This window comes from Protopterus annectens, chromosome 8.part0 (genome assembly GCF_019279795.1).
Source record: "Protopterus annectens isolate FY-2018-M chromosome 8.part0, PAN1.0, whole genome shotgun sequence".
Classification (NCBI taxonomy): Eukaryota; Metazoa; Chordata; order Ceratodontiformes; family Protopteridae; genus Protopterus; species Protopterus annectens.
Window position 1 is genome coordinate 1,594,441,398 of NC_056741.1, and position 26,804 is coordinate 1,594,468,201.

Here is a 26,804-nt window from a genome sequence, read left to right on the forward strand (position 1 = left end):
AGTAGCGCACACTCATTAATATGAAAGGCACGCTACTGCGAGAGGAATGTGGGCACGAACATGATACACTCTGTGTAGGAATAACACTATTCCTACATGGAGATTATTAAATCCTGGGGCAAATCTACCAGAATGTTACTTACGTAACCAAATACTCTTGGAGGGACAGCAATACTTGCAAAGAAGAAAAGTTATGCAGTCAGAAATGGACACTTCTATCACTTGAGCAACCTTTTTATCAGAAGTTATTTTTAAATTTCCTGACTAGTTCCTAATAAGAAGCCATACAGGACTTCATTATGAATTTCCTTCAGTATAGCAGGTGCTTTAGGCTGCTCTGGTTGTATAGATGGATAAATTCCTAACTAGAGCTTAGGTAATCCAAGTTCTGTTAGAGACTTGGGCAACTGATGGAGTGGCTGGGAGGGATGAACGTTTCTGTCATGGAGCAAGAGAGCTTGCTGGTGGCATTCCCTAAAAGATGTAGTCCAAAGAGGGAGATTTTCCTCAGACACAACCAGTGAGTGTGGGAGGGGTGAGGAAAAGTGGGTAGGATATATAGGGGACCAAAAAAAGATATAGGTGTATATATATATATATATATATATATATATATATATATATATATATATATTTAGGGTGCTTTGCACACATAACTATGTTAGAACTTGATAAAAATCAGAGTCATTTTCCAAAACCAGAATATAATAGTTAAACACGTGCAGGTGAGCTATCTATGCCAACTCCACATTCCAGGCAATAACAGAAAATAATGGACTATTGCACCAACCAACAACCAAAATGTAGACTTCTTGGAAGGAGGCTATGAAGTGTCTTGTAGCCAGCATAATTACACTATACTTACCATCACAGTTTAACAGAAATACACAACTAGAACAATTGTAAAAAATCTACTACAGCCCAGTGACATTTCCAACATGTGTCTTTCCTCATTCAGCATCACTTTTTCAACATAGTGGGAGTATGACCTGGGGAAATGTGGAGAAATTATCAAAAGCAGAATTCTTCCAAAACAAATGTGCAGGCTGACCATTATTTTCTTAAGCCTACAACTTAAAGAATGTTCACAGGTTCATAGGTTCATATGTGTGTATTAGGCTAATGGCTCTGGAGCCTTTACAAGCTTAGCCCAAACATGCACCCAGTATTAGTTCACAGTGCCCCTATCCAGTAGGGCAACTGGAGTGATTCCTGGGGTGAACTTTCTGTTACCTATCCACTCATCAAGATTTCTCTTGAAGAGGGCCAGTGAGGTGCTCTGCTTGACATGAATGGGAAGCTTATTCCAGAATATGGGCAGTCTTTGGGAGATGAACCTGTTCCTCCAGCATGTTCTGTTAGTTGTGGTAATGAGGTTGTGATCTCTAGAGTGTGTGGTGTGGGGGGATTGGGATTTCTTTCATTGTAGCATTTCAAGTAGGGCTGGGTCAGATATGGCTTTGTAAGTCAAGCAGAGATCACCTCTAAGTAGATGATAAGAGACTGAGAGCAGCTGAAGTTTCTTGAGTCTGTCCATGTAGGACATGTGTTTAAGGCCTAGCATCCTTTTTGTGAGGTACTTTTGTGGTCTCTACAGCTGTTGTAGGTGTCTGGTCAGGTACATGCCAAACGGGACGTTATATTCCATGACTGGTCTAATGAGGGATGAGTAGAGAGGGATGATGACCTCTTTCTTCCTGGATGCAAAACCTTTGGTTATAAGATGTGCCACGTAGAAGGCCTTTCTAACCACAGTAACAGTATGGTGGTCGAAGGTGAGTTGGCTGTCGACCTGGGTTCCCAGATGTCTTATGGGTCCTTCAGTGTTCAGTGGGGTCCCCTCAATGTTGTAATTCATGGGAACTGAGTTTTTCCCAAAGGGGATGATAATGCATTTTATGGTGTTAAGCTTCAGGCCATGGTACTGACACCAGTCATTGGTCTCAGAGAGGCCCTTTTGTAGGATGCCTGCATCACTTGGGGAGTTGATAATGACTCCTAGTTTGCAGTCATCAGTGAACTTGGTCAGCCAGAGTCCCTCTGTGTTGGCCTGGACTTCTGAGAAGTAGATGCCAAACAGGAGAGGGCCCAGGACTAAGCCCTGTGGCACTCCACTCATGGCTGGTCAACAGTCTGACTTGAAATCTGCCACATTCACTCTGTGAGTCCTGTCTGTGAGCCAATTTGCAACTCACCTAGTGATGTAAGTATTGATGCTTAATTTGGTGAGTTTATCAATGATACCTGAGTGGGGAATGGTATCAAAGGCCTTACCCTCATCCACAGCCTTGGTGACTGCCTCGAAGAAGTCAACCAGGTTCAGCAGGCAGAATCTCCCCATGCCAAAGCCAAACTGTGTGGGGTCAAGAGTTTGGGGGATTGCCTATATCTTTGTTAAGCAGGTCCATAATGATGCGCTCCATAGTTTTGCATACCACACTCATCAGGCTAATGGGGCAATAGTTCCCAGGGTCTGCAGTTACTCCCCCTTTATGGAGCAGGATGAATGTAGCAATGTGCCATTCTTTAGGGGCATAGGCTGAGGTAAGGCTGTGATTGAACAGGGCGCACAGATGTGGTGCCAGTTAATTTTGTAGCTCATGTAGGATGCAGCCAGGGATATTATCAGGTCCCATGGATGCTGTATTCTTGGCTTTGGACAATGCAGCTTGTACCTGTGCCACAGAAATGGTGGGTACCAGGCCTTCTTCTGGTATTGTGATAGGGCCCTTGGGGGGAGTAAGTCGGCACTGAATCTGTTGGCCAGTATGTTGGCTATATCTGTGGGCTCAGTATAGGAGGTGCCATTGTGCAATAACTCAGAGAAATCTGGGTATTGCCTTGGAGATTTTTGATATAGCTATAGAAGGCTTTGTGGTTGTTTTTGGTGTGAGCAGCAATTCTGCCTTCATAGCTGGCTTTAGAGGATTTGATAAGGGTTCACAGCTTTTTGTTGAGACTGATAAGGAAGGTTTCCAGTCTTGTGACTTCATTTTTTTCTGCAACAGTTTCTTCCTTCTGTTGTAGAGTTTATTGATGGCTGGGGACCACCAGATTGGCTTCCTTTTTTTTGGAGGAGAGTGTCTTAGTTCTAGTTGGTATGGCAAGGTCCATGCATTTGTGTACGTGCTTGTACAATGCATTGGCATATGATTCGGCAGTCATGCAGCTATTTTCCATTGGAATGGGTGCCGAGAAGTTAGCCACCTCTCTTTTAAGGAGCCCAAGGTTGGCTTTAGAGAAGTTTTTCAGGGTGGTCACCTTAGCGGGGGTGTAGGTGAGATGGAGATTTCCATGGTGATCAGTTTGTGGTCAGATTTAACTAGGGAGGAATTGACTATAGGTGTAGAGCAACAGTCTCCCATGTTGGTGATAACCAAGTCGAGGATGTTCCCATACTGTCTAGGTTACCTTCATCGATTTTATTTATTTATTATTTCTTGTTGTTTGTTAACCAGATAAGTACTGGACCAGGAACCTTTTACAGTCATGAAAAGTATCAGCAGGCAATCTTAGCATTAATTACATTGTACAAAAGAAGGCAAAATTCGGAGGAGCGACACTTCTCACTCTTCTCCAAGTCAGGCTACTATGACAGACCACTGATAATGACCAGAGCACTGATCAACTATCTGGTGACCAAGAGTAGAGCTCCCTATTATGTCTTCTGTATGATGTCCCGTTATTTCTTATTTATTTATTGAAATTTGATTACTGGGAAAGTCCGAGTGTGTAAGAGCTCATTTTCTGTGGAAGCCTGGCGAGAAAAGCTCCAAAGTATTACAACAGACTTTAAGAATAATAATTTTGCAATCTTTAAATAAAAAATACAGTTTAAATAATTATACTACATTAGACATAATATGAAAAGGGGCGGCCACGGTGGTGCAGCAGTTAGCGTTGTCGCCTCACAGCAAGAGGTTCTCTGGTTCGATCCTTGGCTGGGGTGCCTTCTGTGCGGAGTCTGCATGTCCTCCCTGTGGTCGCGTGGGTTTTCTCCAGGTGCTCTGGTTTCCTCCCACATCCCAAAGAAATGCTGTAGGTAGATTGGACACTCTAAATTGGCCCTAGGTGTGAGTGCATGTGTGTGTGTGCCTTCTGTGGAAGGTTGGGCACTGGGCTGGCAACTTGACACTGTAAAACTCCACTGCCAATCATGAGTGGACAGGTGATCCACTGTGGCGACCCCTAACCGGGAAAAGCCAGAAGAAGAAGACATAATATGAAAAAATTGTTTAAGAATAAATACAAGTTATATGACAATGAGTCATTAAAGGTAAGTTAGTATAATACAAACAGGAATTACAATATGAAGTGAGAAAAAGCAAGTTTGTTGTATATTTAGAGAGAAAGACAGGGGAAGAGAAATTGATAGAAGTAAGGAAGTGAGTGTAGAAGGGAGAGTAAGGGGGTATAAGGTAAGAATAGTTATTTGTTCACATTTAGGGATAAAGTTTGTTCTTGTACATCCCCAAGACAGAGTCAGCTTTTGGCTAGGACATCTTTCAGAATGGCTTTGATGGATTGGAGGAAGGCTAATGACCTAAAGTATACAGTTAAGGAGTTCCAGGCCTTACCAGCTTGGTACAAGTACAGGCAGTGCCCGGCAGATTTGATAGGTTTGTGGACGTACTGCAAGCACAACATCTGCTTCACACATATGAAGGATTTGAGATAAAACTGATCTGACAATGTCACTACTCACCCTTGTCTCAGTGACAGCTGTTTTGTCATACAGCCGTCATGCTCAGCACAAAGCAACTGCATTTCAACTACACACAAGGCATACACATTCAATAAATAAAAAGTATGGTGTGCATATATTGTGTGTGAGAGAGTGTGTGTACATCCTAAGACAGGCCAATGCCCCTGTCCATGATTATTTTTTGCCTTATGGGTCCTGTATGCTGGGATTGGCTACCCCATCCTTGTGATCCTGAACTGAATATGTTAATAACTAAAGAATAAATAAGTGAATGATGAAAATAAAGCAGACAAGAAGCACAAGTCTTTACATTCTCTCTGGGCTACAAAGTGTGAAAACTTCACCATAAAGCTCCCTAGTCCTGCCATTGCCATTGTCCCCTAGAAAGATAAGGCACTAAAAACAAAAGCCCTGTTTTACCTAATTCTTCTTGTATCAGTATCATGACCTTTAAGGCTGTCTCAGAGTCATCCATGCAATGAAGAGAAACAAGTCTTTAATGGTGTCATGACCCCATGCATTACTGTAGTCATATATTTTAGGGCATAATGTTACTGTACTATGCTTCTCACGAACAGGCTATGAAACCATTTATATTTGAAAAACACTGTCTGTGTTGTCTACCATTAATTTGAAGAATTCATTTTTTTTTTAATTAATAATGCAGACTGTTGGGACGTGCAATGTTACAACTTTTTAAATTAGCTTAAATGTTAATTTTTAAATGTTGTTTATTTTAAATTAATGTCACAGTGTAATATTCATTAGACCACAAATACTTACATTTTGAAACTAAATTAAAATAACCTTTTTTTAAATTAAACATATTTAAGCTAAATGTAAAAATGTAACATTGCATGTCTTAACTGTGGCTAACAGTGTTAATGGATTATTTTGACATGTCTCCATTTTTTACCTGTAACTGGATTATCTTATTGCATGCAAGAAAAGCCATAATATCACAAATTCCCAGTACATAAGGCTGTGTATGTACCAGAGCCTCTATATACAGTATAACATGCTTCTCTTTCAATCTTACTTTTCAGGTTATGTGCCTTCTCAGTTCCAAATAGCTAGGCTACAGTCAGTCAGAAGATTAAGAAAACTTAACTACACATATGTCCCCTTAGTCCTTTATTTTAAACACTTTAACAACTAGAGTCAAATAATGAATACTAAAAGCATTTTTTTCAGTACTCTCTTTTAGGGTGTATTAGATTAGACCTTGGACACTTAACTTGTATAACATCTTAGACATGACCATCGACAGACCTTTTTACTGCTGTGAGATAGCGAATGCCAATATAATATTCATCAATGTTTTTGCAGTGGAAGTGCTGCTCCTGCACCCTGGGTGATAGACTCTGTTTCAAGAACCCCAATCTCGTAATAACCCATAAGGATACACCACCTCAGAATAAAGGGCAAAATTACATACATCTTTTCTCTGAGGCAATGCCATCTGTGAGTATTAGCAAAATGCTTTAAGATTTTCATACAAAGGATACAGAATGTCAATGAACTACTGGCAGTCAGTTCAGATCGATTGATGTTTTATATACTGTTTTCTTTTTTACAAGTTGTACAGCATCTTAGCATGGACCTTTGCAGGCCTTGCTTTGAAACAGGCCCCTTGGATTCATGAAATTTCCCAGTCAGTAAACTGAAATACATAAAATTGCCACACAGCACTAATGTTTTAGGTGGAATTTTCTATCCAGATGAAACATCTTCATTTAAGTCATTCCTTTCATTGGTCTTTATGCTTGTTTTTAATCCCTTATTCATTCATATGCATATAAATCTTATGAACAAGGCCACCACCTTTAATAAAGCACTTAAAGCAGACTTGCATGTGCTGAATGTGAAATCACTTCAAACTCCAATCCCCTACCTTTATAAAGCCAATACTCCATAACTGTACTAGTTATAACAAGCAGCCTCGTAGGCTTTTATAGCTGTCTTAATTTTCGTCCTCTTAACAGTTCAGTTTCCAATGCACATTCTACACCTTTCTTTGTACTCTCCACCTATCTAACATACTCTGACTCCATAAATTCCCATACACCTTTATAAACAATCCACTTATACTGTGGTGAGGTTGTCAATAAAAAGTCTAGAACATACATATCCACAGCTTGGGGGGTTTGACTTTATTGACCTGAATGTATCCATAAAGACCTAAAAAGTAAAATAGTCATGGACATTCAGAAGCCATGTAGCTAAAACACTAGATGTCCCTAATGGGTCCACTACAGGACCTTTAAAATATGGCTGGGTTGGGATTTAGCATAATGGCTAAACTGTTTACCTTACAGACACAAGGTACAAGGTTTAAGTCTTACTTTAGAAGGAAAACTGGTTGGGTATAAAATACTTACCTATGAACTTATAATATGCCACTTGACCTATTGCTTCACTCCTCTTTACTAACTCGATACCCATTTATTGTCTCTATAGTCTTACTCTTTGCCCTTGTCCCTTCTTTCCCTTAATGCTTCAGAGATCTGTTTGGTGCTTTGCTTCACTAATCTCTTCCATTTCCTTAAAGGTGCTATCCTCTCTCCTTTTGCCCTCCCTTCCTGCCTGTACCATTCCCCTGTTGCCTGTCATTATTCTTTTTCCAGGTATCCCTGAGTACTATTGCACTATTGGGTCTATGGTATTCATTATTGATTCTTCCATTGTTTTAAATCTTTTCCCATAATCCTTTTTTCTGAATACTAAATCTTTCTATTGAGATATTTCCACTTTTCCTCCAAATGTCTTCATTGCTCTTTTTTGTCTTTGCCCCCACCCTTCTGCTGCCATAGTTTCTTGAAGTTCCCTTCACCCTGCATCATGTATCTCAGTTCCATTAGTGCAGCTTCATTTATGCCCTTAGTAAAATTTTTCATGTTTCTCTCTCCGTTACTGACTTTTGCTTAACCCCATTCTATTCCTTAGATGCTGCTACATATCAGTACATACAGTGGGGAATGAGTGAGCCCCCAGTGCTCCCTTTTCTTAATCATTCTCTCTTTGCCTTCTCACTCTTTTCCCCTTGCCTTTACTGACCCATCTTCTATGTCATTTTGCATTTGTTGTAGTCATGTTTTCCTACTCTCTATTTGTATGTTCTTGACTACATTGAGGATTATCGGTAGTATAACTATCATCCACCTGTTCCTTGTTGTGCATAAATTCCACCAGGTGCCAACCAGCTTTCTCTGTCTCACGGCCGTTTACAAAACCATTTTGCCCTGCTTGTACTGATTTTGGCAATGCTTCATCCAGTCTTCCTGCCAATACCTTTGCCAAAATCTTGATGTCTACGTTAATCTAAGAGATAGACATACAGTCCCCACTTCCTATCTTTCTTCTCACACTTTAAATAAAGGTTATCCTTGATTTGAAACCATTTTTTTATAGGGACAAAACTTGTGAATAATGTCCCTGGACATGGGAGAATGTTTGATTATCATGGACTTGGCTGATTCCAACAGGACAAGCTTATACAGAATCTAGACTGAACAAGCTGAATGCAGTTTACAGACAAATCCAGACACAAATCAAAGATTTTTTTTTTTATTGACAACAGGATTTCACTGGAATGATATATTTATATCAGGATTCATGCCCCAAGAACCCCTACCATGGTTGGGGTCCCTAAGATCCATAAAAGTATATGGGACCCACCAATGGGACCTATTGTTGATGGCAGGGGTTCAATCACATCGGCAAATGCAATTATGGAGATCAAATTGAAGTCCTTGGAGGAGGAGGAACATATATGTAAAGACTCTTGGGAATTTTTAAAGAAAAGTAATCCACTGAAGTTTGATGATACTGATATTCTTCTCACCATCAACATAAAGGACTTATATACATCAATTCCACATGAACAGGAAGTCGAATGGTTTGTGTAATGTCTGAATAGGAAGGGTTTGAACCAGGATCATATTAATCTGCATGAAGAAATGTTAGAAATAATTCTTAAAAACTATTTTATATGGCTCAATGGATCATATTATTTACAGAAGGAAGGCGTGGCGATGGGGTCCCCAGTAGGATTTTTATTTGCCAGTATGGTGATGTTAGAATGGGAACGGATTTATGTTATGGGATGTCCATATCTAGTACATCTTAAGCTTTATCTGAGATACCGGGATGATATTTTTATCATTTGGAAGGGAAATGAAATGAAACTTGATGCCTTTATGGAATAAAAACACAAGTAAAAGTGGAGTCAATGAATCCTTTGCATGAACCTTTGATACCACAGGTTAAGCGCTTTCAGCCAAAAAACTTTGGCCTTCTTCAGAACAAACAACTCAATGAATACAACCCTGTTATATAAAATGGTCCCCCCCCTTTTTTTACTTGAATTGTTTATGTGAATTTTTTAAGTGAATTGTTTTAGGTAAATGTTTTTTGTAATTTATTAATTGGAATTGAGATGTGATATGTTAAGATTTCTAACCATTTTATATAAGAGGGTTGTATTCATTGAGTTGTTTGTTCTGAAGAAGGCCAAAGTTTGTGGCTGAAAGCGCTTAACCTGTGTTATCAAAGGTTCATGAAAAGGATTTAGTGACTCCTCTTTTTCTTGTGTTTTTGTTTGGATTTGTGTTACGTTACACAAGCATGAGACATCTGGGGCAGTTTTCTTTTCTGCCTTTATGGAATACATTAATCATGCAACTGCATTTTTATCTTTCAGAAGTGAACATGGTGACTCCACCCTTTCTTACTTGCATGTCCTTTTGATTAAGGATGTTTGTAATCATCGTTACATATCCAATATATTCTGCAAGTCTACCTATTCCAACATGCTACTGCATTTCACCAACTGCCATCCCTATTTTCATAAAAAACCTGTGGTAAAGGGGCAGCTAGTTCATGCAGCTTGTATGGTATCACTGGATCATCATTTTTTGAGGAATTAGACTTGAGAACACAATTGTTCCTCAACAGAGCATATCCTGTAAAGTTAATAGAGAAGATGATCTAGGAGGTGGTGAGCAGAAGAGGAAGGATATTTTTTTCTAAGCTGCTCAATTCAACTATACAGTCACAAGATCCTTTGATACAAGAACAGAGTATGGTTACTTCCTTTTCCAATTCCCTTATCCTTATTTATCGCCTGGAGAGTGTTTATATTAGAACAATATTTAATAAAAGGTGGACATTGCTCAAGTACAATAGGTCACTAAGGGACAAGATAGGTATGGCTCCCGCAATAGTTTTTAGAAAGGGCCGTATGTTGAAAAACATTTTTGAAGGGGTCTAACATACTAGGAGGGTGAATCCAGGGATGTTTCAATGTGGCAGATGTTCTTGTTGTAAATGTAATAAAACAGGAGATACATTTTATATCAGGGATAGATGTTTAGATGTTTCATGATGATCGACAAGGTGGATTGTGAAACAAAATTTATAGCATATATGGCACTGTGCCAGCAATGTGAGTGCTTTTATATGTGGGAAATGGAAATAAAGTTATGTGAAAGAATAAAAGAACATATGTATGAAATCAAGAAAGGTAAGGAGACCAGTACCCTATATAAGCATATTGTCAATCACTGTAACCATAGTTTTAAATTTACAATTTTTTGAAAATATTCACATGGACACCAGAGGAGGCCCATAGAAGGTTAAGCTTGAAGTAAGAGAAATCTATTGGCAGATACAGTACATTGGAACATGTACTGCTGGCCAGGGTTGAAAAAACAGGCCAGTATAGCACCAATTCTCAAGCTGAGGGTCCTAAAAAGATGTAAATTTCTAGTGTTAACACTTTAGTGTTTTTAGAACATAATGTAATTGGTGTGGGCTTTACAGGAATGGCATTCTCTTAGTAAAGTTACTAAGGGAATGTTTGCTTTAAAGGGTGTGTAGTTTTAACAGTAGGTTGATTGGACACAGTCTATCACATGACTTACATCAGTGTTTTAAAAGGAATGCAAAAATAAAGTTTTAATGTCTGAGGAAGTTCTAAAATCGTTTGAAAATGAAAACACTTATTTTAACTTGATTTTAAGTAATTTCAATAAATGGAGTGTCCTTTATTTCAGTTCATGGATCACTTTTTGTGTTGTTTTGCAAAGGTTATCTTTGTCCTCCTCATACTTTTAGAGATTTCGTCCAAGTCCTGTATTCTCCTGTATTCCTGCTCTAGGACCTTTCACATTTCATCCCTATCTAATTTATAAAAATCTAGAGGGAGTTCATCTGGCCCTCCAGCTTCTTCATCTTGTATACTGTTTTCCATATCTTACCCCATGTCACACCTTTTCATTGTTAATTCCCAAGTATCTTTCTCTCAATACATTCTTTCCCAGTTCTAGTCCCAGATTTCTGCCCCTTCCTGTTTCTGTATCTCCACATAATATTCCTTGAATCTTTTTCTGATTAGGTCATCCTTTTATAAATATTTTCCGGACAGGTTCATAGGTGTATACTAGGCTAACGAACTCTGGGGACCTAAAGCCCAACCAAGCATCCCAAATTAATCCGGCAAGTTTATGTACTGGCATTTGTAAGTCTAGCCAGGATTCCCAAATGTATCCTGCAAGTATATGTGCTTTGAGATAGGGCTTTGAGGTGATCTGCATAGGTCATGCTGTTTATGCCCTGTATTAGTTATTTATTTTTATTTATTTGTTTATTTTACATTTGTTGACTGGGAAAGTTCAACTGGATGCATGTCCATTTTCAGCGGAGGCCCAGGGAGAAAAGCTCCACAGTGAAATTTTAAGGAAAACGTAAGGTGTATACAGAAGCATTCAAATTTACATAGATAGTACCAAACTTAACATTGACTAGTAACATAGCATTGAAGCTTAAGATTTAACATATTTACATAAAATGAACACATCTTTTACAGTTTTAGGTTGAGGCATTACATAATGGTGAACATTGTTAGTAGAGGATACACCTTTTTCTTTATACAGTTGAGTTGTGAGCAGGTTAGTCACAATAGGGATTATAGCAACAAAGAGAGCAAATATTAGACATAGTAGGGAGTATAGTAGCAGGAGAAGAGACAGAGATGGGAAATTGGATAACAGATTAAGTAAGAAAAGTAGGAGGTGCAAGTAGCTTAAGTATAAAGTAAGAGTAGAGGTGTAAAGAGAAAAGTAAAGTTTAGCGGATAGATAACAGTGTTTTAACACTGACATATGGGTATTGACGAAAGTGTTAGAATTAGAGGTGGAACTGAAAGGAAGCTAGAGAAGTTGCATTCTTTTGGTGGGGAGGCTGAAGTCAGAGAGCAAGAGTAAGGGGGGTCAGCCAGGTGGGGAACATGTGCATATCCATGTGTGCTTTAGGTGTTATTTCAGGAGTCTTTTAAATGTAACCTTTGAGCCTGATGAGGTAATAGCAGTAGGTAGAGTGTTCCAAATTTTGCCTATGTAGTTAGGGAAGAGGGAGTCCCCTGCTGTGTTGTTGGTCTTGGTGACCTTGATTAATTTTTTGTCACTAGAACGAAGTTGTCTAGTTTTAGCTTGTAGTTCTATTAGATTGGCCAGAGCTGGAGTTTTGTCTGGGAGTAGTAGGAGACTGTGAGCAAAGGAAAGTTGATGATAGTTTAGGAGATTGGGGAATTCAAGCCAGACAAGTTGTTTTAGGGAATGGCAGTGGTGGGCTCGGTAGGGGGCACCGGTAGCAAATTTTGCATTTGATTGTAACAGGTGTTGAGTTTGGCAATTTCAGTTTTGGGTAAATTGGTGAGAATGGGTGATGCATAAAATAGTGTGGAAAGGAGGTGAGTTTGAGCAATTGTTATCCTAGCAGGTTGTGTTAGAAATGGTTTATTTTTATATAGACTGCCCAGTTTTTTGTGGATATTTTTAATGGTTTGAGTTATATGCTGATCAAATTTGAGGTTATTATCAATGGTCACTCCTAGAAATTTAGTGCGAGTGTCAGGGGAGATGACAGTCCCAGCCTTGGACACAATATTAAATGGGCTGGGTATTGTGGTAGATTTGCTAGGTGTAAATAGCAACAGTTTTCTTTCAGATTTAGTATTAGGGTTTTTGTTAAGAAACCAGTTTTCAGTAGTATGGAAGGCCTTTTGGGTTATAGAGAAGAATTTCTGAGGATCATTGGCTGAATAGACAAGTGCTGAGTCATCAGCATATTGTATAACTGTTGCATCTTGACAGATGCTGTGGAGGTTATTGGTGAAAATGGAAACTGGGAGGGAACCTAAAATGGAACCTTGTGGAACTCCTGTGGTGATGGGTAGCATTGTGGATAGATTGTTGTCCCACCAAACTGCTTGTTGTCTTCCTTGTAGATAGTTCTGAAACCAAATTAATGCTTGGTTACTAAGGCCAAGATCAGTAAAGGCTTGTACTAATTTAAGTTGGTTGACCATATCAAAGACCTTTGATAGGTCCAAAAATATGGCAGAAGTTAGATTGCCTGTGTGTTTATTTTGGTTGATGAGGTTTGTGAAAGAGAGTAGGGTGATGGTTGTGCTATGAGAAGGTCAAAATCGATGCTGGGTAGGAGAGAGAAGTTGGTTGTTAAGCAGGTATGGCATAAGTTGGTGGTGTATACATTTCTCAAGTATTTTAGCTTGTAGAGGCAGGATGGCTATGGGGTGATAGTTGGTGAGGTTGGTGGAGGTACCGCCTTTATGGAGGGGGATAATATAGTAGGTCTTCCAGATGGGTAGTAATGAGGTTTCTTAGATAGATCTGTTTAGAAGGCTGGATATAGGGAAGGCAAGTTCAGTGGCAGCCAACTGAAGGTATTCGGCAGGTATCCCATCAGCTGCTAGTGTAGTAAGTTTAAGTTTGGATAGCAACCTTTCGACATAGTTAGTAGGGATTGGTTGAAATTGGAAGGTTGTTTTGGATCTATCTACAGGTTCTGGGTAATTAGTGGTGGTGGATATCGGCTATTTTAGAACAAGATTAGAAATAGTTTCTATGACGTACTTGTTAAATGTGTCTGGTATATTTGTGATTTCACTAGTGGAAGATGGAAGTGGGGTGGAAGGTCTGCCAGGATTGCATAGTTTGTCTATTCCTGTACAGAATTTCTTGGAGTTGTTTTGATGCTTGTTTTGTAGCTGGAGGAAATAATTATTTTTATCTAGGAGAACTGCTTTTTTTGTCTCATTTCTAAGATTTTGGAATTGTTCCTTAGCTGCTGGGGTTCTTGTGGCTCTCCAGTGATACCAGGCTTTGTTCCTTTCTGACATTCAATTTTTAGTCTCTCTGGTAAGCCAGGCGGCTGTTTTCATTTTGAGTTTACTAGTCTGGGCTGGAGTGTGGGTATTTAGGATTTCTAGGAAAGTGTTATTGAAATGGGTTATGGCTTCTTCTAGTGGTAGTACTTTTAGTATGTTCCAGTTATTGTGCTTTAGCTCAAGTTTGAATTTGTTGGGGTCAAAGTTTTTTGTGTTAAGGGTTGTTTGTAATATGTTGGCCTGGGTTTTGAATTTTAGTAGGAAGGTGAGTTGATCATCGCTAAGGGAGTCTGGGAGGACACCTGCTTAGTAAGAGGTGTTGGTGTTATTTATTAAGATCCAGTCTAGGAGGCTCTCTTTGATTTTTGCATTCCCTAGTCTAATGCTTGATTGGATTACTTGTGAGAAACTGTAGAGGTGGATATGGTTTGTGGAGTTAATAGCTGAACATGTGTTCCAATCTATATTAAAGTCACCAAAGACGATGGTTTCCTGGGGCAGGTTTTGACTTGTCCATTGTAGGAATGTTTCTAGCATAGGGATGTTGTTACCTGGTGGTATACAGCATGTGATAATATTGATTGACTTTTTGTTGCTAAGTTTGAGTTCAACTAGGAGGAGTTCAGAGTTATTGAAGGAAGGGATTTGTGGATTAATAGTGGTGCTATTTAGGGTGTTCTTATAGAGTAATTCTACCCCTTCACCTTTTTAGACAGTCTGTCATGGCATTGTACATTGTATCCGGTAGGAAGGAACTCATTGTCTGCTGTAATGGGCTTTTGCCAGGTTTCAGTCAGACATAATACATCAGGGGAGTTGGTGGATAGTAGTGCATGCAATGAGTGTACCTTATTGTTAATACTTCAACTATTTAAGCTCAGAATAAGTAGGCTGGTTTTTGGTTTAGTAGTGGGTAGATGGCTAGAGGAGAAGGTTGAATAATCTGTGGTAGTTTGCATAGGGTTAGGCCCTGGATTTGGGAGTATGTCTCCTGCTAGGATCAGTTGGTAGTTTATATGATGTAAGAGTTTGGAAAGTTTCATTAGGATGGCTATATACTTTGTTGTTGGTGAGCTAGGAGCAATTGGGATTAAAATGAGTGAGTAAGGTGCTATTGTAGTGTGATGGTACAGGTTTGGGGATATGTACTGGCTATAGTGAGGAGTGTGAGTAATATAAGTGGAAGTATGTTTTGCTGGGGTAGCATAGGTAGCATTTAGTGTGGTTTAGTTGGAAGTGAGGTAGAGAGTTAGTGTTAGGATAAATAGGATAGTGGTTATTCTCTGATTATGTAGGGGTTTCATTATTGTAGGTGGGGATATGGAGGGGGATGTAAGTTGGTATAGGTTAATGGAGGGTAGTGAGAGGGAGTGGCTAATCTGTGATTGGTTGGAGTTTTGGTGGGTGGAGATGGCTAGGTTTAGGGGTAGTGGGGCGGGTGGGAAATGGGGGCAGGGTAGGGTAGCGGAGTGAGCCCGAGCACTAGCGAGACCAAATGGAGTGGGGCAGCACTGAGGTCTGCAGGTAAGGATCTTAAAATAAAACTATCAGTAAGCTTGAAGAGGGTATGGTACACTAATACAATCTTTATTTATTGAAACCTGACTACAGAGAAGCCAATTGTAAGATATGAAGTTAGTTAAATGTGGGGACCAGCAAGGAGCAGAAGTAAGCTTTCAAATAAGGGAGGGACTAGGACACAGTTGGGTACTAAACTTAATGTTACAGCAGTGCCAGGACATTGGCTCCTGTAGCTTAAGAAAGCTAACTTAGGCTGTAATAGGTCTTCTGAGGGAGGGGAAGGGCATAATAGACCAGCGAAAGTGGTGGATAGCCAATAATATGATGAAAAGGGATGGCCTTGCTTGGGCTGCAATTATTCTTGTGGGTGAGGGGGAGGATCAGAATAGACCAGAAAACTGGTGGATAGACAATAGTATGATGAAAAGGGCTGGCCCTGATTTCACTGATGTGCAAGTCTAGAGAAACAATAAGAAAAGGCAGTAGGTACTCTGACTTGCTTGTTTTCCCTTTCTTATTGAAATAAAACAAACCAATTTTACCAAGGAGTTGTGTGGAAATTAGGAAGGCAAGAATTTATAAGAGAAAGTGTTTAGTAGAAGTAGAAAAACAGCAGGGCTTACAAATACTTAAAACAGCATATAAAAAGACTGCAGTTAGAAGTACAGAATGGGGTGGGGCAATTAATGTTCTGAAACAATCAGGAAAAACAGTAGGTACTTTGGACTTAATAGTTTTGCATACCTTTCTTTTGAGACAAAATAAAAAACTAGTACCAGGAGAATGTGGGATTTAGAAAGACCACAATTTATAGGAGAAAGGGTTTAGTAATGCTAGAAAAACAGTAGGGCTTTCAAATAGTTATAACAGTATGCAAAGGGAGACTGCTGTTAAGAAGTACAGAATTTGGGGGGCAAGATAACATCCGTGGTGGAGTGCTTTAATTAAAAATAGAAATTAAACAAGGGCTAGCAATTCATTTTGTCCAGAGGATAAAACAGGCTTTCTGTATATTTTGAAAATAACACTGATCTGATGTTCTGTTAAAGAGCACAGCAGGTCAGTAGTTCAAACTTGGCTTGGCAAGGATCCAGGGATACATAGATTAAAAGGAGGAGATGAGAAGAAAAATAAGCAATATTAACACAAAATACTGCAATTGTTAATAAAAAAATAGAATAGGTATGAAGGTGCTAATAGAGGAGTCGAGAGAGAAGAAAAGAAAATAACTAGGTAATCTATAAACAGATATATGCCTCGGTTTGTGATTATGTGAAATTTAAGACAAGTTTTGGCAGTTATCACATTCAACAGATGAATGCAATTGCAAATATAGCAAATATATCAGAAAGTGAAAATAGAAGATAACATTTACAGATCTAAGCACATATTAGTCAGTACAATCCCGTACATGTTATAAGAAGAGAAGTGCAACACGGACTGCTAAGATTTTAAGAACAGATGTAGGAATACTGATACAAATGTAAGTGGTATAACACATTCTAAACCAATATGTGAGGAAACGTACACACTAATAACTGTGCAAGTTTTTAAAAATGCAATAAAGTGAGCAGCAAAGAAATAATATTCCAACAATAAATGCTCTACACCAGTAACAAAGCTCTAACAAGTCTATACTCTAGTAAATACAGTATCTGGGCCACACTAATACTCAGGCTAGGTAAACAGTTTCAAGAGCACGTAGAGGTACTGCAAATACTGTCTCCCATAAAAATACATGTCTAGCTTCATTACACTTTACAAAGGTGTAAATTAACATCAATACATTTTACAAATGAAGAGAAATAAATATGAAAAATAACTTTAAACCTGGAATGTGTGTATATGGCATGCTGTAAGGTGTTTCAAGTATTCTACATAGGGAAATGCACAAGATGGTTGAAGGACAAAATTATTGAACACAAATCTGAAATACGTAGAGAGTTAGCAACTAATGCTTTGGGTAATCATATAAGGGAGAAAGGAAGTATACATACATTTAAAGAAAAGGGGGGGGGGTCTTTACAATGAGTTAGACGTATGTGAATACTCATGGATCAAACTTTTAGACGCTGATTGTTTTCCAGGGTAAATACAACAGTAAGCATTAAACCTGTTTTAAAAAGAAGACAGTTAACTTTGAAATAACATCTTGTGTGGATGGGTTTTAGTTAAATGTTTTACTTATTTTATGGCTATACTGAATTTCCGTAACATTTTACCTGTATATATGTCTTTAAACTGAAATGCTTAATACATCTGTGTCATGTGACTAGTTTTATGGATTGAATTCACTGTTTACATGAAAGGTATTTGATCTCTTATTTTATACACTGATGAAGGGTTGATCCCGAAAGCGTTGTGATTTTTTTCCTGTTTGGAATAAACGCTGCATTTTACTTCAACGTTTCCAGGTTTTGGATTTTTTACTACTGTTTTGTATTATGTATTCTGTCTGGTTTGCCTACATGCTGTTCTTGTTTTTTTGGATTTTAGGTTACCTATACATCAAATATGGCTCTAGTACACCTACCATTATCTTCTGTATCTCTCTGCCTGCTTCTTCTTGTATTTCTTGGCTATTTGTTTTCCTTGAACCTCTCCCACTATCCACCAGTAATCCCTCCAGCACCATTGCAGAATATCTTTCTCAGTCATAATTTTACTTTATAATGCCATTCTTATTGCTTTTCCCCAATCTGCAGTTTTTCTTTTTATTGCATTTCTTCCAGCTTCCTTCTATACCATCTCCAGCTCCTCTGTCACCCTTACTTCTTTCCTTCTGCACTCATCAGTTTTCTCGACAGAGACCTTGATCCCATCCCACTAGTGCTCTTCCATTTGTCCCTGCCTTCCATATTGTCCTGTATTGACTCCTTTATTAATGTTTGTCCTCTCTCTCCTTCCTTTTAAACCTAGCCCACTTCCATCCCTTCTCTTGGGTTTCTCTTCCTGCACCTTTGCTTTAAGTCTCACTGTTGCATGATCTCTTAGGTTCTCTTTCCCTAAAAACGTACCCTGTTGTACCAAAATATTTGTTGTAAAGGAGTAATGCCTCTCACTTGGATGCCTTTCCTTTCACATGTCTATCCACATCCTTTCTTTCATTCTTTGGACAAGTTCTTGTCTTATCTTTTTGTTATATTCTGTTCTTAAATTCAACCTGTCTTTTTCTGGTTCTACAGTAGCACTGTAGTCCTTACTAACATTATATGAATTTAATTTCTTCTTGCTTGTGCCCAATTAATAAAAATGTTCTTGTATCATCTTTCTTCAACACTGTTTGGTGACCAATGTGAACCTTCCACCCTTCCCTGCCACATAAACCATTTATCTATGCCACTTTTTATCACTTTTTCTGTGGTCATCTAAATCCATCTGTGAAATACAATTGCCACTCCAATCTTTACTTCTCCTACCTTGCCATTTCTCCCTTTGGGTAGTCATAAAACAGTATTCTCTCCCCATATCTGATTTTCAGTTTTGTTTCATGTAATAGAACAATGTCTCCTCCATCCTCTAACTCTTCTGTATTCTCCATCTCATGAGATTTGATGAAACCTCAATGCTCCAGATAATTAACTATCTTCCCTGTGTTTGCCCATACTTTCCTGCCATTTGTTATAACCCTTCCTCCAGGCCCACCCCCTAAGCTGGGCATTCTGTTCTTAGGCAGCTGCCTAGGCTTGGACCCCGTCCTATATATCCCCAGTCTCTGGATCCCTGCTTTATGGCTGTTGCATGTGCATGGGTATTCCCCTGACATGGGCCTTTCAAAAGTTTCTTTTGCATCCTTCTGGTATAACTCACATTAATACATTCCATGTCTACCCAATACTGATATCTTAATAAGTTTATATTTCAGCAATTCTGTTTGTTTGTCTCCCTTCTTCAGAGCGCTTACTAGTCTTGTTGTATGCCAACTTCATTTCTGTGATAATCCAACACTGATTTTTTTTTGTTTGTTTTAAACTTTTACAGCCCTTCTGCTTATACAGCACCATTCCTTTATTTTACATTTGTCTGTGGGTTGTTCTTTACCTTATTTTTTTGTTTCCCCCCATACATTCCTTTTCATGCCCTCCAGATATTACATCAGAAATTACTTTTTTTTTCTAAGATTTAGACATTAAAGTTGTGTGTTGCAATTTACTGGACATTGATAAGTAGTTATGAAAAATAAACCACTTACCTTGGAGGTTTGTCCCTTTGCACTCCTTATCATCATAACACATCATTACCCTGGAAACTGATTCAGTGGCTCTCAGCATCTGTAAAGTTTTCATGTTGTGTTTCCTGGGGTGTTTTATACAAGGTAAGGACATGTTTCATGTAATACATCCTTCTTGCATTATCCACGGCTACCTGATTTTGTGTCCACTCCTTCAACTCATTTATTACTTCTCTCTTTTTGTGGTCACTTTCAGTCTTTATGTAGTCCTCCCTTCCAACTCTTTAACACTCCCATCCATCAAAAACTCTTTCGTCCAGCAGGTTTAGTCCTTTATTTGTCCAGCAGGTCATTTTTGAGATGATCATACCATTTGACTTACCATCCTCCCATTTTTTTAAAGCTCTTCATTGTCCCTCTGTGCTTTATCTGATTTTGTGCCGAACTGTCCCATAGGAGAGGCTTCTCATTCTTCTTTCTCTTTTATATAACTCTTTCACTTGTTTCCCTTCCTCCATCTTGTCTCTTTTTCCCTTGTTGTTGCCTTAGTGATTTGTTTTCTCCTTATCTCTTTTACTGGCATGTGTCCCACTGCATTTCCTGGTCTTGTTTTCTTTCTTGCAGGGATTTCTGCATCTCACACTTCATATTCTCTGCGTGTCTCTGTCATCTCTTTTATACCAAAGGTTGCTCTGCCAGTCCCTGTCTAGGAGATGATTCAGATGTTTGCTGTCCGGTTGGTTTAGCTGTCTGTGATACCTTTGTTTAAACTTTTAAACATACTCCAAGTTGTGCAGCCTGAAACATTCCCCTTCCTGCTGTTCTTACAGAATTGCAGGGTATTTCTACCTTGAAGCTGTTCATTACTTTTTATTTCATTTAATACCTTCAGCATAGCTTTCCCTCTCTTGTGTTTCTGAGTCATCCTCAACCATTTTTGAATATCCCTACAAATGAGATAACTAAGTCTTTTGTTTGCCTTATTTCATATTTTTACAGCAAAGGAATGGAAACATGCCTGGCTTTGCTTTTTGATGGTCCTTGCCACCCTCCCACTCTGTGTATCCTCTATAAGTGTTTGATTTTTTTTCTGGTATCAAAAATCTCTCATTAATACCTGCATTACTGTTTGCTAAAGTTCATGGTTGCACACTCTCTCTTGTATTCCAGTTTTCCTAATGTTATTCCTTCTTAAACAATTTTCAGTATAATAAACCTTTTCTCCCTGTCTTTTTATTATGGCTGCTAGCTTGTAACTCAGCTTCAATAGCTGCTTTATCTTCCACCAGATTTGCGGGTTTCCACTTCTGTTTGTTGGTGTTCTGTTGTCTGTTTCAAGGAGATCCTTGCCTATTGTGATTGCCTTTTCAAACAAAATGAGCAGGTGGTCCTCTTTATTTGCAACTTTAAAAGTTAACACCCATCCCTTCTTTTGTTCTTAACACCTGTTCCTCCTTTTGTTCCTATTCCCTCATTTTTTTCTTCTGGGTTGTTTTTTTTTTCTCTCTGGGAAAATTATGTTATTTCATATATCTGATGTCCTTTTCCAGTGGTTTGGGATTTGGCAGCCATCTTGGCTGGTCCCTGTAGCTCCCTCTCCCCTTTCTAAGGAATAATCTTTTGTTACTTTTTTCCTGTTCCACTTTGAAAGTGGGCTATGGCCAAATAGGGCCAACCAGAAATAACTGAGTTAATAAATAAATTAAATTAAATGAAAACAAAGTAATTACAATACAACAAATTATAATAATCTGGTAGTTTTTTCTGTAACTGATATAACAGTTTCACTTTTCACGTGATACTATCTTAATGCTGTTTTGCTGCAGTATCAACCACAAAAACTCTGACATTCCATCCTGATAAACTACATAACAGAAGCAGGTGCGGTCTGATCTCATGTTGATGTACCTTTAATGCCAGAACTAGGTTTATGTGCAGTGAATTTTAATGCTGCCTTCAACGCAGAGGCGCCATTTATTAGTTATGCTTATGGCATTTTTCTTTCATTCAGTTACATTCCACCATCAACATTTTTCCATTTGTTATCCCTACAACAGACAAGACTTACTTTAGTTTTCCTTTATGGCTTACTAGCTCTGTGTTCTGAATCATGAGTTGGAAGCGGAATGATATTCATGTGATTTAATGATATCTGCTTGTTGCAAAGTTTGCCATTTCCTATTCACTGATGTTCAGTCCAATGAGACATTTCACAGATTGATATGATCAGCTTCAATGTGGGTTAGATTTGAAGTAGCAATATACGATAAGATGGTGAGAGCAAAGCTTCTTGTATTCTTTTTATTATGTATTATTAAGTACTACTATAATATATATTAAATTCGGTAATCTTATTTACTGGTCTGTTACGCCAGTGAGGAGTCAAAGGTGAAATGACTTTCAGTATTTGTTTGTGATAAATAAGTAGGCAAATGAAATGAACCCATGAACACACTTTATGGAAATGTAGGGTGTGTGAAGCAAGTTGTTATTCCTTCTGTCTGGGCATGTGATGCTTGTAAGTTACCTGTCCTTCAAATGGATGTCTGTTGACCCCTAAATAAGAGGGAATATGCCATTTTTGACTGACAGCCAATTTCAGCTATTGCAGTCATTACATTTAGTCTGTAGGAAACACACGTTTGTTGTAATGCAAATATAGCAGCTTTTCTGAAAACACTGGAAGAGCAGTTTCTATAAATTATGAGATTACAGAGCAGTTTGGAATGAAGAGGCTCACGTCTATTGCATGGTTCTTGTGATTTGTTGCGCACTTGTTGGCTTAGCAAGGAAGACAGAAAATGTTGACACATACTGAGTGATGCTTTGTGTAATGTTGATAGCATTGAGGCTTCACTTCCAAAACCTACCCTCTGCTGTTAGGGGATGCAGTCACAAGTCAAAGGCACAATTTAATTCTAGTCCCTACAGCAAGGAAAGTACATTGTGGGCCTTAGCATGACAAAATGACAGCTTCTCAAATATGAAGCACTGTCATGAAAAGAGCATGAGAAATGAGCTTGTGAACTAACTCGCTTTTTTTCATTAAGAATATAAAAAGTAATTATATAATAATTACACTTTGACAAATCTGTTAAATAAATTCACTAGAAGGTTAGCTATGGAATTCTATTGCTCAAAGCCTATACAGCAAAATATGTGATATTAAAAGGAAGAGACAGCCTTCTAATACATCTGCATGATTACTGTGCTTTAAATGACTCCAATGTTAAATGATTCATCTTTGTAATTGCTTTGGCCAGCATATTATTTGTACAAGCAATCCAAATCTTTCACAGAGTCTAGCATTTAACCACTACATCTACATTTGGTACAAAGAAAGTTCTACAGTCAAATGAGACACACAAAGTAATTCATGCCATCACTCCACTGTCTGCTTCTTTCTACATGACACTGATTAAACTTACAAGGAGCCAACATGTTGACTGAAGAGATTGATTTTTTTAAGGATTATTTACCAAAACCTATTCTGAGTTGTAAACTAACACACTTAAACAACATCACTCTGTATAAAATGTCACATGGGCAAAGCTGGCAGTGAGCCAACCACTGGAATGGGGGGAATCTAACAGAGACCAGAGATCTAGGTTCTCCAGCGATTTCTGTTTGGATGATTTCAGGTTCATGCCAATCAGTGATTAGGTGAAAACAGCTAGTAAGAAAATGAGGCAATGATTGTTATGCATTGTATAGTAATTATTGCAGAGTTTCAGTCCATATGAGCTAGGTCAAAATAGTTTGTTCAGAGCCATTTAACAGGATTAAAAATCCTGCTAGCATGTACACCATTATTCCCTCTTATGTGCGCCTGTGGATTTAATTTCAGTTCATTATGATTAAAGGATATTACAGTAAAATTAATTCCCAGTAGAGTCTCCTGAATATGTGAAGTCAGATTTAATTTAGCAGAATGCAAGTATCATTGTCTGGTGGCAAACCAAGGAATACTAGGCTAGGTAAAACATCCAAAGCAGATCTGTGTGTGTGTGTGTGTGTGTGTGTGTGTGTGTGTGTGTGTGTGTGTGTGTGTGTGTGTGTGTGTGTGTGTAAAATGTGAACTCTAGTAAGTAAGTAATCCTGACACATTTGATATTGCACAGGTTGAGAGATATGTATATAACCTTGAAGAGTTGTAAACATTTTCATGTAACTGTTAGAACATGGTTAGACCAGCGTGGCTAAAACAGCTCCAGTATGACCACTTAAATGAGCAGAATATCCAGATCATAAGGAAATGACACAGAGTTTCACTTTCTCTGCAAAAAGGACTACATCTCAAACATTTGCCAATTTATACACTAATGTAAGCAGCAAATTTGCTGGCAGCCAATTTTATTTGGGGACATCTCCGAAATGTTTTGCTACTGTGTCGAGTTACATGAATACCTATTCAATTTTAAACACCTGTTACTTTTGAGAAAACATTAGGAAACATTATTTGTGCATAACTAAAGTAATGTTTTCTGAATTATTTGCAAACATGCTGTGTTTGATACATCACTGATGAAATCATCACAAAATGATTGCTTACTGAATCTTTTTTCTGTAGACTTGGAGTTGGGGATCATGAGTTGAAAACATCATTATTTATCTTTTAGTATGCTTTATTTATTTGATTGATTTGTAGTTGGGCTTTTTTTAAGTTTATTTTAGGTGTGTAGTAAGGTGGCAGGGTTAGTAGGAACTTTGGCTAGTGGGTGCCTTGTGTGGGAGTGAGGGGGGTTAATGTTAGGTACTTCATTTGGGTTCCATAAGTGTCAGCAGTTGCTAGTCTGCTGTTCCTATAAATGTTTCAGGCTTTATATGCTTGCTGCTAGGCTATATTTAATGGAGATCTTTGGAATGGTTTCATATCTTCACTGTGGATGACAATTTTGTGGCTGGTGACGATACCTTATTTAGTAATGAAATTGTCTGAGTGTCTCTTACTACTGGGGTAGACAGAGGACCGCAGAAAGTATAGATAAAAATACTTCGCTAACATAAAATGTCAGTGTGATATGATTCTGATGATATTTAATTTAAAAAAGTAGCAGTTTAGTCTGAGAAGGAAATGCAAATGAAGCAAACTGAAGCTGTTCTCTGGTTGTTTCTACTATAATGGGTACTGTCTCTATAAAGAAAAGAACGGCATAAATCTGTATTTTTACATTTGCATATGGTAATTTCAGGCAGTTATCCTCTTGGCTTACTGGATGTTCTCCCTTTTATTAACAGTAGTGGGGACATCCTGCTGTTAAGTTCTTACTGCTGTCCTCGACACCAAGATTTGTAAAAGGGGCTTTGATTGTTGCATGGCACTGTAATATTTTGGTGCTTATCGTAATAAGTGCGTGTCTTTATGCGAACTGCTATGTGTGAATTACAGCTACAGAGAGGCATTCTAAATATTTAAAAAGTGCTCAGTCCACCATGATGCTGATGTATGCTTTGTACATTTTCCTGACCTTATCTTGATGTGATTATCTGCTCCAAGAGATATGTTATCCGAATCCTGTGTTGCAACATGTGGCATCAAAAATACTGTTTTTACAATGCTGTGATTCTTCTTATATAAGCCAAACTGAATAAAGTTGCAAATCAGCATTGCAGTTCCAGAGGGAATTATATTTTAATGACAAAGGTTTACCTACAATTTTTTTACAAAATACACGCTTGCATGAAAAAGCTGTTACTTTGCACAGTTCTTGGGTACAGCTCAATCTTTTTGTATGTTTCATTAAAAATACTAAGGACCCTGTGCTTGATGAGTCATGCATTGCACATATAATGTATTGCTTAATTTGAAGCCTGATCATTCAATCTTGTGATGTGTGTATTATTTGTGAAGCACTTCAGCTGCAGAATTTTTTAACAAGTAGCTGATAGTCATGATTGCTGACTTTTGCTAACTGAATTTTGATTGTACGTCATAGAGACAGCTGTGTGCTGGGGTCTCTGCTAGATATTTAATTAAGTTTTGCTGAGCCAATATCAGGTGCTGACCTGGAATTGTGAAACCATTTCATTTCTGTTTTTAAAAGTCCCATAACTGCATTATTCCGTAACTCAATAGAGTTCCAAAAGTTTTCTTTTTAGTTTTTTCTCTCCCCATGATTATATCTTTCCCAGATTAGTCTGTACAGCCCCATGTTCAAATACCCTTCCTGCTGTTTACCTTAGCTAATGTATTAGCATACCTTCACAATGATAGGTGCTGTTCCTCCTCATTTACAGTCCTTAGGCTACTCTACAGATTTTCTCACCTGTTAGTTGTTGCACTGCTTGAGCCACTAGACAGCGTTGTAAACCAATGCTGTCACAATACTTTAAAGCCATCTACAGCTAGATGCATTTGGTTATCTTCTACGTACCTTTGGTCACTGCCTCCTGAGCTTCCAGCCAGCAATCACAGTCACTGCTGAATTAATTCCACTCAGATGGCTGTGGTATATGTTCTTGCACACCTTATCAGTTCTTTAAATAACTAAACAGGTGAACTTGAAGCATTTAAGAAGCTGACTATCTTACACATGCTGGATGATAGTTCCTATATTGTTGACTTCTGGACAACTATTTATTAAGCACTTGGATGGGACATACTAAGTAAAAAGATGGAACACCTGGTATATTATGGATCAAAATGTTTTTTAAAAGCTGCTCAAACAGTAGATACATATAATGTCACATATGGCAATATTTAATGTTATACTTATTGCAGTATATCACTTTAAGAGAGCTCAGTATAGTGGGAGCGGTCTCTCATGTGACTCTAACATTTCTTCAGTCTGTAGTAAACTATGATGATGTCAAGCTACCTCTGTGTGAAAGTCTTTCCCATTTTGTTTCTTGGGCATCTGCTTTAACTATTGCGAAGTTTCAGAACAGGGTCATTAGACATCAGCTGCTACAACACAGCATCAGAATAAAGGACATTTTGGCAGAGTTTTGCTACAGGGTATTTCTTTTTTTCAACTGAAAAAATACACAATCACCACACTGCGAAAACCACTCCCTATATAAGTATAATGAAAGTCCAAGTACAAAAAACGGGAGGGCACAAAGGCAGATTGCGAGTTCTTTCATATATCTGTACACCTCTATACCAAAGCGCTTTTCAGCTCTTCGTGGTTCTATAATATAGTCTTAACACCAATATTTCACCAAAACGCTTTTCAGCTCTTCGTAACTGTGGGACTTCCCTCTGGTTCACAACA